Raw genomic sequence first — 9,786 nt, forward strand, 5'->3', positions numbered from 1 at the left:
CTATTACCATTTTCTTAATTGTTTTCGGTTTGTTTTTGTAGGTCCTTTTCTTCTCTTTTGTTTCCACTTAGAGAAGTTCCTTTAGGATTTGTTGTAGACCTGATTTGGTGGTGCTGAATTCTCTTAGCTTTTGCTTGTTTGTAAGGCTTTTGATTTCTCCATCGAATCTGAATGAGATCCTTGCCGGGTACGGTAGTCTTGGTTGTAGATTCTTCCCTTTCATCACTGTAGATATATTATGCCCCTCCCTTCTGGCTTGTAGAGTTTCTGCTGAGAAATCAGCTGTTAACCTTATGGGAATTTCCTTGTATGTTATTTGTTGTTTTTCCCTTGTTGCTTTTCATAATTTTTCTTTGTCTTTAATTTTTCTCAGTTTGATTACTATGTATCTTGGCATGTTTCTCCTTGGGTTTATCCTACCTGGGACTCTCTGCACTTCCTGGACTTGGGTGGCTATTTCCTTTCCCATGTTAGGGAAGTTTTCCACTATAATCTCTTCACATATTTTCTTGGGTCCTTTTTCTCCTCTTCTCCTTCTGGGACCCCTATAATGCAAATGTTGGTGTGTTTAATGTTGTCCCAGAGGTCTCTTAGGCTGTTTTCATTTCTTTTCATTCTTTTTTCTTTATTCTGTTCCACAGCAGTGAATTCCACCATTCTGTCTTCCGGGTCACTTATCTGTTCCTCTCAGTCAGTTGTTCTGCTCTTGATTCCTTCTAGTGTATTTTTCATTTCAGTTATTTTATTGTTCATCTCTGTTTGTTCTTTAATTCTTCTAGGTGTTTCTTCTTCAGTTCTTCTAGGTCTTTGTTAAACATGTCTTGCATCTTCTTGGTCTTTGCCTCCATTCTTTTTCCGAGGTCCTGGATCATCTTCACTATCATAATTCTGAATTCTTTTTCTGGAAGGTTGCCTATCTCCACTTCATTTAATTGTTTTTCTGGGGTTTTATCTTGTTCCTTCATCAGGTACATAGTCCTCTGCCTTTTCATTTTGTCTGTCTTTCTGTGAATGTGGTTTTCGTTCCACAGGCTGCAGGATTGTAGTTCTTCTTGCTTCTGCTGTCTTCCCTCTGGTGGATGAGGGTATCTAAGAGGCTTATGCAAGCTTCCTGATGGGAGGGACTGGTGGTGGGTAGAGCTGGGTGTTGCTCGGGTGGGCAGAGCTCAGTAAAACTTTAATCCACTTATCTGCTGATGGGTGGGGCTGAGTTCCCTCCCTGTTAGTTGTTTGACCTGAGGTGACCCAGGGCTGGAGCCTAGCGGCTCTTCAGTGGGGCTAATGGCATACTCTGGGGGGTGGGGGGTGGTTCATGCCAAGGAGTACTTCACAGAACTTCTGCTCCCAGTGTCCTTGTCCCCGCAGTGAGTCACAGCCACCTCCCGCCTCTGCAGGAGACCCTCCAGCATTAGTAGGTAGGTCTGGTTCAGTCTTCTATGTGGTCACTGCTCCTTCCCCCTGGGTCCTGATGAGCACACTACTTTATGTGTGCCCTCCAAGAGTGGAGTCTCTGTTTCCCCCAGTCCTGTCAAAGTCCTGCAGTCAAATTCCACTAGCCTTCAAATTCTGATTCTCTAGGAGTTCCTCCTTCTGTTTTCGGACCCCCACGTTGGGAAGCCTGACGTGGGGCTCAGAACCTTCACTCCAGTGGGTGGACTTCTGTTGTATAATTGTTCTCCAGTTTGTGAGTCACCCACCCAATGGTTATGGCATTTGATTTTATTGTGATTGCGCCCCTCCTACTGTCTCATTGCAGCTTCTCCTTTGTCTTTGGATGTGGGGTATCTTTTTTGGTGAGTTCCAGTGTCTTCCTGTCGATGATTGTTCAGCAGTTAGTTGTGATTCCAGTGCTCTCATAAGAGGGAGTGAGTGCATGTCCTTCTACTCCACCACCTTGAACCAATCTCCTCTCCTTTTTCTTCTTATTAGATTTCATAAGGTTTTTTTTTTCTTATTTGATTAAGTTTCTCTACTACTCATCCCACATGGATGCACAGAAGTTGGGCAGCCACTTCTCATTTCATGTATTATAGATGTAGTAACACTGAAAAATTAACCAATGGTATTGCAATTCCAAATTTCATAGAAGAAACTGAGTAGTTCATTTGGGTTTAATTTATTATTTTGAAGAATACAGAGACTTGCCAAATAAATAAGGATATCAACTCAAAGGCTTATTCTGAACCAAGGTAGACACCCCAAATGCCCCAAACCCTAGACTCTCGACTTCTAAGACATAGTGATATTCATGTCTTAATTGAATTATCTTTAAAGTAGTATCTTAAAAGAAATCCCATTATTGGTTTCATTTCTACTGTTTCTCTGAAAAATGAAGAAATCTGTCCTTAGATAACAGCACTGATAATAGGATAAAAATCAAGGAAATAGTGAAGATCAAATATGCCAGAATAATCTTTTCACCCATCCTAATCCTAATGGCTCTCTAGGGGCAAGAAAGTGCAAATACGGCAACAGAATCAGCAAGCTTCAGTGCCAATATATGATATCAATTCATAAAAGCTGCCTTCTCCACCTTATGCTCCAGGGTATATTTTATTCAATGATGCCACTAGGCAGTAATGGTGAACTATTGTGGTTTCATGAACAAAAACAGTGTAGAAAATGATAGGTTTGTGCAGTGCCCCAGATGTATGTGAACTCTAGGAAATAATACACTTCTCTTATCCAGAACTCAAATCCCTTTTGTGATGGTCTCAGTTCTTGTTCTTTGTTCAACTTATCTCAAAAACCACCCTAGTTATACCCTTTCTTATGTAGTACAACCAACATGAAGGGGAGAAGTATGACAATGACTGAGATTTAATTTTCTGGCGATTGTGTTGGGTCAAGTGAATGGCAGATTTGATCTGATTATATAAAATAAATGTAACTCTTGCTTTAGTAAATATGTTTAGTAAATAGTTGGACTCAGTTGGATGCAACCTGAGCTATTTCTTTTGGTGTGATCTTCTAGGCTCTCTGGATGATATCTCAGGTAACTCCTAGGGTTTTCCTCAATCATTCTCATGTATTATACAAACCACCAGGCACTGTCATCCCTTATTTTTCAAACTACTTTGGACACATGCAGCAGTATGCTGGAATTAGCTCATACTGGATCTAGAACAAGTTGTTATATATTTAGGAATTTTGTGAGCCCATTGTTAAATTGTTGGTCTCCTGAAATTGTTTATGGTGAATGTATTTATATCACTGATATTATCAAACACTGCAAATCAGGGCCTATTTATTTATTTATTTTCCAGAGAGCTGGTTTACCATAAGCACAAAGTACCTGGGAAGCTTCCAAAAGCTAACTTGAAGCAGCTTGACTGAGTTTAAGAAGAGACGATGACTCTCCTTTCCTCTCCTCCCTGAGGGAGGTGTACAAGACTCTGATCTCATTACTTAGAGTAGTCCATTATCTTCTTTTTTTCTTTCTTTCTCTCTTGCTTTCCCTTTTTTCCTTCCTTCCCTTCCCTTCCATACCCTTCCCTTCCATACCCTTCCCTTCCATACCCTTCCCTTCCCTTCCCTTCCTTTTCCTTCCCTTCCCTTCCTTTTCCTTCCCTTCCCTTTCCTTCCCTTCCTTTTCCTTTCCTTTCCTTTCCTTTCCTTCCTTTCTTCTTTCTTTCATTTTATTAAGTTCATTTGGGTATTTTTAGTGGTGCTGGGTGGACTCATGCTACCGAGATAAAAGTTTTGTCACTTTTTCCAAGGTCTTCATGGTTTTCTCTAGAATTTGGGACTGCTTGGTAATAGATTATTCCCCTGCACTTAAGACAATAGAAAGTGTCACATTTAACTTCCTTGGTCATAAGAATCATTGAGACTACTTATATTTGCAGTTATGTTACATTTTGTATATACCATCTACTCAACACAGCAGATCTAGACTAAGAGATTCCCAGATTACCAAATTTACCTAGGCGCTCTAATACTTCAGATATCCTAATAAAATGTCTTAGTCATTTTGATCCCCTACTCTGTGCCACAAGGATTCTAAATCTCCACTTTTCTCAAATTTTTCATTATATTATTATACCATACATCAGAGAAAACAGGCACTATAAGGCAGCAATTTCTTTTCACTCCATGCTCTGACCCTCAACCCATACCAACATATAAACTTATTATCTCTTCCAACACTCCTGTTGGAATAGAGAAAGAATATGTCTTCTTACCAAAAGACAATTCTTTTGTTTATATTCTTATAGTTCCCTCTGTTGTAATCACCTAAACTTCTGCAAATTTTACAAAGAGTGAGCTCCTCCTTATCTCTTCCCATATTAAGGATCCTTTTAGTCCTTATTCTGTATCCACATTGGCTTTCTCCGAATGTACCATATGTTATATTTCATTAATAGTGTTTTTTTTCCATATGTACTTTTTTCAGATTCTGAAATCAGCATACATTTTATAATAAGGGCATATAACAATTGAATTACAGTATTTTTTCTTTCTTAATGTTTCCTAAAATAGTGGGACATCCTAAAACCTAAGGCACTGCAAATGTTATTTCTGGTGAAAGCCTTTGCTCGTGTTCGTTTTCTTCTCATTCTCATTTCTTATTTAGTTCTTATTTAGCCTTCATGATACAGATTAACTATCTTTCTCCCAAACATCTTAAATATCTAGATAATAACTATGAGTTAAATTAAACTAATTAAATGAAATATACAAGGCAGATTGTAACATATAAATAAGTGCATGGTATGCTGGAGAGAACCCAGAAGTACAAAGCAGGAGAACTGGATTTAGTCTGGACTATAAGACTTGCCGATTGTGCAAACTTGAATGAATCCCATCACCTTGGAGAAGCTGGCTAGTTCAACCTTCTCATTTCTTAAAGGGCAAGAAAGACTAGATAGCTCACCAAGGACATCCAGCTACTTTGTGATCGACAGCAGAACCTTTTATCAGAGACAGGTAAACTTTTTCTGGGAAGGACCGGACAGTAAATATTTTTAGGCTTTGTGGGTCATACTGTCTGTTGCATTTACTCAGCAGATGAAAAGAATCTGTAGATTTAAAGCAATCAGATAATGTGTAAATGAATGGACCTGGCTCTATTCCAATAACACTTTCTTTACTAAAATTCGTGGCATGTTGAATTTGGACTGCACAGTGTAGTTTGCCAACCCCTGCCAAACAGCATAGAAGAGAGAGCCAGTTGTACAGACAATAGCATGTTTTGTAGATGATAGTAGAGAGGACTGGGGATATAGTAACTAAAAGGCAAGAAAGGCAGAAAGTGAGATAAGAAAATATGGCACACGTGGTTTGGTATTGGCTTCTTGTGTGGTCATCCTAAAATACATACTTTACTTTTTCAGATTAGAGTTTAATATATAAATTCACAATCTTATATAAGTCAGTAACAAAAAGGGATTAATGTTTTATAATTTGATACCTTGCATACTGAAACTTTCTGAAATGAATAGAACCTCCTTTGATTTTAAGAGAAAAAAAATGTTGTTCCAAAACATTTCAGAGTGCAAAAAGCCAGGCAAAATAAATAAAAAGAAAAAAAGTGCTTTAAAAATAGTTTTGTTTCATAGGGGAAAACTAAGATAAATTCTTAGTTACAGAGGCTAGCTTTTACCCATCAACTTCCCCACAGGGTGACTTCTCTTCTCTGCTCCCACATGTCAGTTGAGTGGGATAGGTAGGATTAAGTTATTCTAACTGAATAACAGTCATAGTAATGGGATCAGGAGCTGTTCCATTGTCTATGAAGATAGGAAATATAATGACAACACTTGGTTATCTTTTTTCATAAACTGATTCTAGAAACTGGGCCCTAGGCCTTGACGCACTTGAAATGCAAAGTGACAGAATAAAGTCAACCCAGTGAAAACTCATCGATGAAGTTTTTATGCATATATGACTCACAAAAAAAGAATAAAGTATAGGGAATAATCTTGGAGAATGTGAGGCACCCAAGCTCCGCACTGAGAAGCCGTTGTTTCACAGCAAAAGGAATACAGATCCCACTTGCTAGACTGGTGTTGACATTCTATGTTAAAGGTTGTGTCAAAGACAATCTATGGGGGAGGCTGTCTACCTGCAGAAGGTCATGGAGTTAAACTGTCCACCAGGCTGACTCAGCACAGTGGCATTTATCACAGCTCACAGGCAAACAGAACCTTCTCAGGCGTGAGAAAAACCTGGCATTTTCTGCTACCTGCGGGCTTCTGCTTTTTGAAGCCAGGAAGGGCATCTGTAAAAGTTGGCTGCCTGCATGGCAGACCACGCAAAATGCCAAGGAGAGTGATTTATGTCGCATTCACTGAGACTAAAGAGGAAGTACAACCAGATCTTAGTAATGAAAGGTCATGATAGTGGAACATTTTTTTTATAATCTTTTCAAAAAAACCTATGGCAAGAGACACACAGTTATTTCCACAATTTATAAATTTCTACTTCACGTGGCACTTGTACCTCTAAGTCCTAAATTGTGACAGCTATTTAAATGCAATACCCCTTTTTTTCTTTAAAGCATTTATTTCACTGCTTTGATTTGTTTTTCAAGGGTAAAAAAGTAGACTACATTTCTTTAACCTTTCCCTATTTTGTTAAGTAAAATTGTTAATTACATAAAGTATTTTTTAATCAGGTGACTAGAATACAGTCACACATGGACAAGAATACATACAGTATGGGTAATCACTGAAATTAAGAATCATAAACTTTTAAAGCTGGAAAGAAACATGAAGATCATTAAGTAATCAAATCCTTTTTTTTTTTTTTTAACAAAGGTGTGAACTTGTTTCTTGGATGTTATACTAATTGCTGAAATTTCCCAGGAAGAAAATAAAAAGCAAATGATAGAAATAATTGACTTTTCCCATGTTGCTTCTAATTTTTATAACATTTACTAATATAGAAGTAGAAAATACATAGGGAATGGCTAGTAATGAGCCCATTTTTTTTTAAATTGGGATATAGTTGTTTTACAATGTTGTGTTAGTTTCTACTGTACAGTGAAGTGGAGTTCCCTGTGCTATACGGCAGGTTCTCATTAGTTATCTATTTTATACGTATTAGTGTATATATGTCAATCCCAATCTCCCAATTGATCCCACCCCCCCTTTTCCCCACTTGGCATCCATATGTTTGTTCTCTACATCTGTGTCTCTATTTCTGCCTTGCAAACTGGTTCATCTGTACCATTTTTCTAGATTACACATATGTGTGTTAATATACAATATTTGTTTTTCTCTTTATGACTTACTTCACTCTGTATGACAGTCTCTAGGTCCATCCACGTGTCTACAAATGACCCAATTTCGTTCCTTTTCCTGACTGAGTAATATTCCATTGTATATATGTACCACAACTTCCTTATCCATTTGTCTGTCGATGGGCATTTAGGTTACTTCCATGACCTAGCTATTGTAAATAGTACTGCAATGAACATTGTGGTACATGTGTCTTTTTGAATTATGGTTTTCTCTGGGTATATGCCCAATAGTGGGATTGCTGGGTCATATGGTAATTCTATGTTTAGTTTTTAAGGAACCTCCATACTGTTCTCTGTGGTGGTTGTATCAATTTACATTCCCACCAACAGTGCAAGAAGGTCCCCTTTTCTCCACACCCTCTCCAGCATTTATTGTTTCTAGATATTTTGATAATGGCCATTCTAACCAATGTGAGGTGATACCTCATGGTGGTTTTGACTTGCGTTTCTCTAATAATTAGTGATGTTGAGCATCTTTTCATGGGCCTCTTGGCCATCTGTATGTCTTATTTGGAGAAATGTCTATTTAGGTCTTCTGCCCGTAATGAGCCCATTTTTATCTAGTTTGAGTTTGAAGGACAGTTCAGTTTCTTCACTTGTCCGTGTGCTCTGAAATTATTTCTTGACACCTATTTTCAATGGCACTGTGCTAGGCTCTATGAAAGACAGATGAGTAAGACACAGATCCTGTCCTTTTATGAAAAAAAAAAAATTTCTGAAATTTTGCCAATTCTCTCAAAAGTCACCCATCCAATGTTGTCATTTGAGTAATTTATGTGTTTATCATTATTCTATTTTTGTGGTTTCTGAACATGTTTACATGAGAAAAGGATAGGGACTTCCCTAGTGGTCCAGTGATTAAGACTTCACCTTTCCATGCAGAGGGTGTGGGTTCGATCCCTGGTCGGAGAGCTGATATCCCACATGCCTCGTGGCCAAAAAACCAAAGCATAAAACAGAAGCAGTATTATAACAAATTCAGTAAAGACTTTAAAAGTGGTCCACATCAAACAAATCTTAAAAAAAAAAAAAAACAAGAGACAAGGATAAAGGGAGGTTCTGTCATTGTTGCATACAATCTAATGGACAAGAGAACACGTGTATAATCATATACATAAATGCATTGCAATTCTTAAGTGGATGATCTTCTCTAGCTGGAATAACAGAGGAAAAAAGGAAACAAGAATATGTAAATATTTTCACTTATTCAAGTAGACCCACAATGTTTTTTTTTTGCCTTGAATAGGTGGAATAAAAAAACCAGAATTGTCATGATTTGATCTAACCATAAACAATGGAATGATCAAAATGTAATTTAATTTCAGTTTAGGTATAACATACCCATTTAAAATCATTAAATAAAAACAGAAGGTTTTGTTACATTAATTATGTTTGATTATTAAACTTCCTACATGTCTCATTACTTCAGTTAAAGTACATCCAACACATATGCTTTTACCAGTTTCTTTTTTTTTTCCCAGGAAAAAAAAATGCAAAGGAAACAAATATTGAAGTGAAAACAACAACAAAATAGCTCACATGTATTTTACACTTACAATCTAGCTTATCTTATTTGACAGCAATTTCATATTTAAATTTCAGCAGGCAGAACTACAAAAGCAAGCAAACACACTGACCAGATTCTTTCAAACTATCCTGTAAGCAGAATACTTTTAAAGCTGTTAGGTATTATATGTTTTTTATTCTAGATGCAGAAAACCTATTGTTTCTCACTGAAAAACATTTTTGAGATAGATGCAAATTCACAGGAAAAGAATGAATATTAAGTAATAAATCAAGAAAGTATTTTTAATATAATGATGGGAACAGTGAGTCATTTTTTCTTCCTAGACTCATATTTAAGCCTAGAGGATTGGACTATCTCTAAGTTTTCACCCAGTTCTAACATTACGTGTTTTAGGATTTACTACAGTAGCTTCTTTTGCTATTGTTTTGTGTTTTCCTGTAATTCACCCAACATTTCCCAAATTGAAGTTATACCTCAGAACTCAAAACATTTCCCTTCTTAATGACAACAGCGGGTCTAAGAATGCCCATAGATTTCTGGCAGAACTCTAAACTAAAAATTAGAAAGAAACAATTATAAGTTGTAGAAAAATACATTAATACATAAGGGAAGAGAAGAGAGAGTGATTAGGAGAGCCACAATGAATTATTTTATGAGCCTCAAGAGGCATCTTATAGTAGGAAAAAGAGGAGGGTAGAGGGGAGAGACAGAGAGAAAATCTATCTGCATCTTAACTCCCAAAATCTCTTTGAAGTTTTTCAAATTGGAAAGGGAAAGAAAAAATAAAATGATTTTTAAATCTCTAAAACAATATAACATTTGTGTTTGTGTGGTTTTTTTTTTTTTTTAAGCACACTTGGACATATAAATATCTACCTGATTTACAAAAAAAATTTTTTTTAAATTTTATATTGGAAAAATATTTAAGTTTTATAATGGAACCGTAAGCTAATTCATCAATAAAAAAAGAAGTTAATGGACTTCCTGTTTCAGCTCCAATAGAGGAGATCAC

This window comes from Balaenoptera ricei, chromosome 3 (assembly GCF_028023285.1).
Source record: "Balaenoptera ricei isolate mBalRic1 chromosome 3, mBalRic1.hap2, whole genome shotgun sequence".
In the NCBI taxonomy this organism is placed as follows: Eukaryota; Metazoa; Chordata; class Mammalia; order Artiodactyla; family Balaenopteridae; genus Balaenoptera; species Balaenoptera ricei.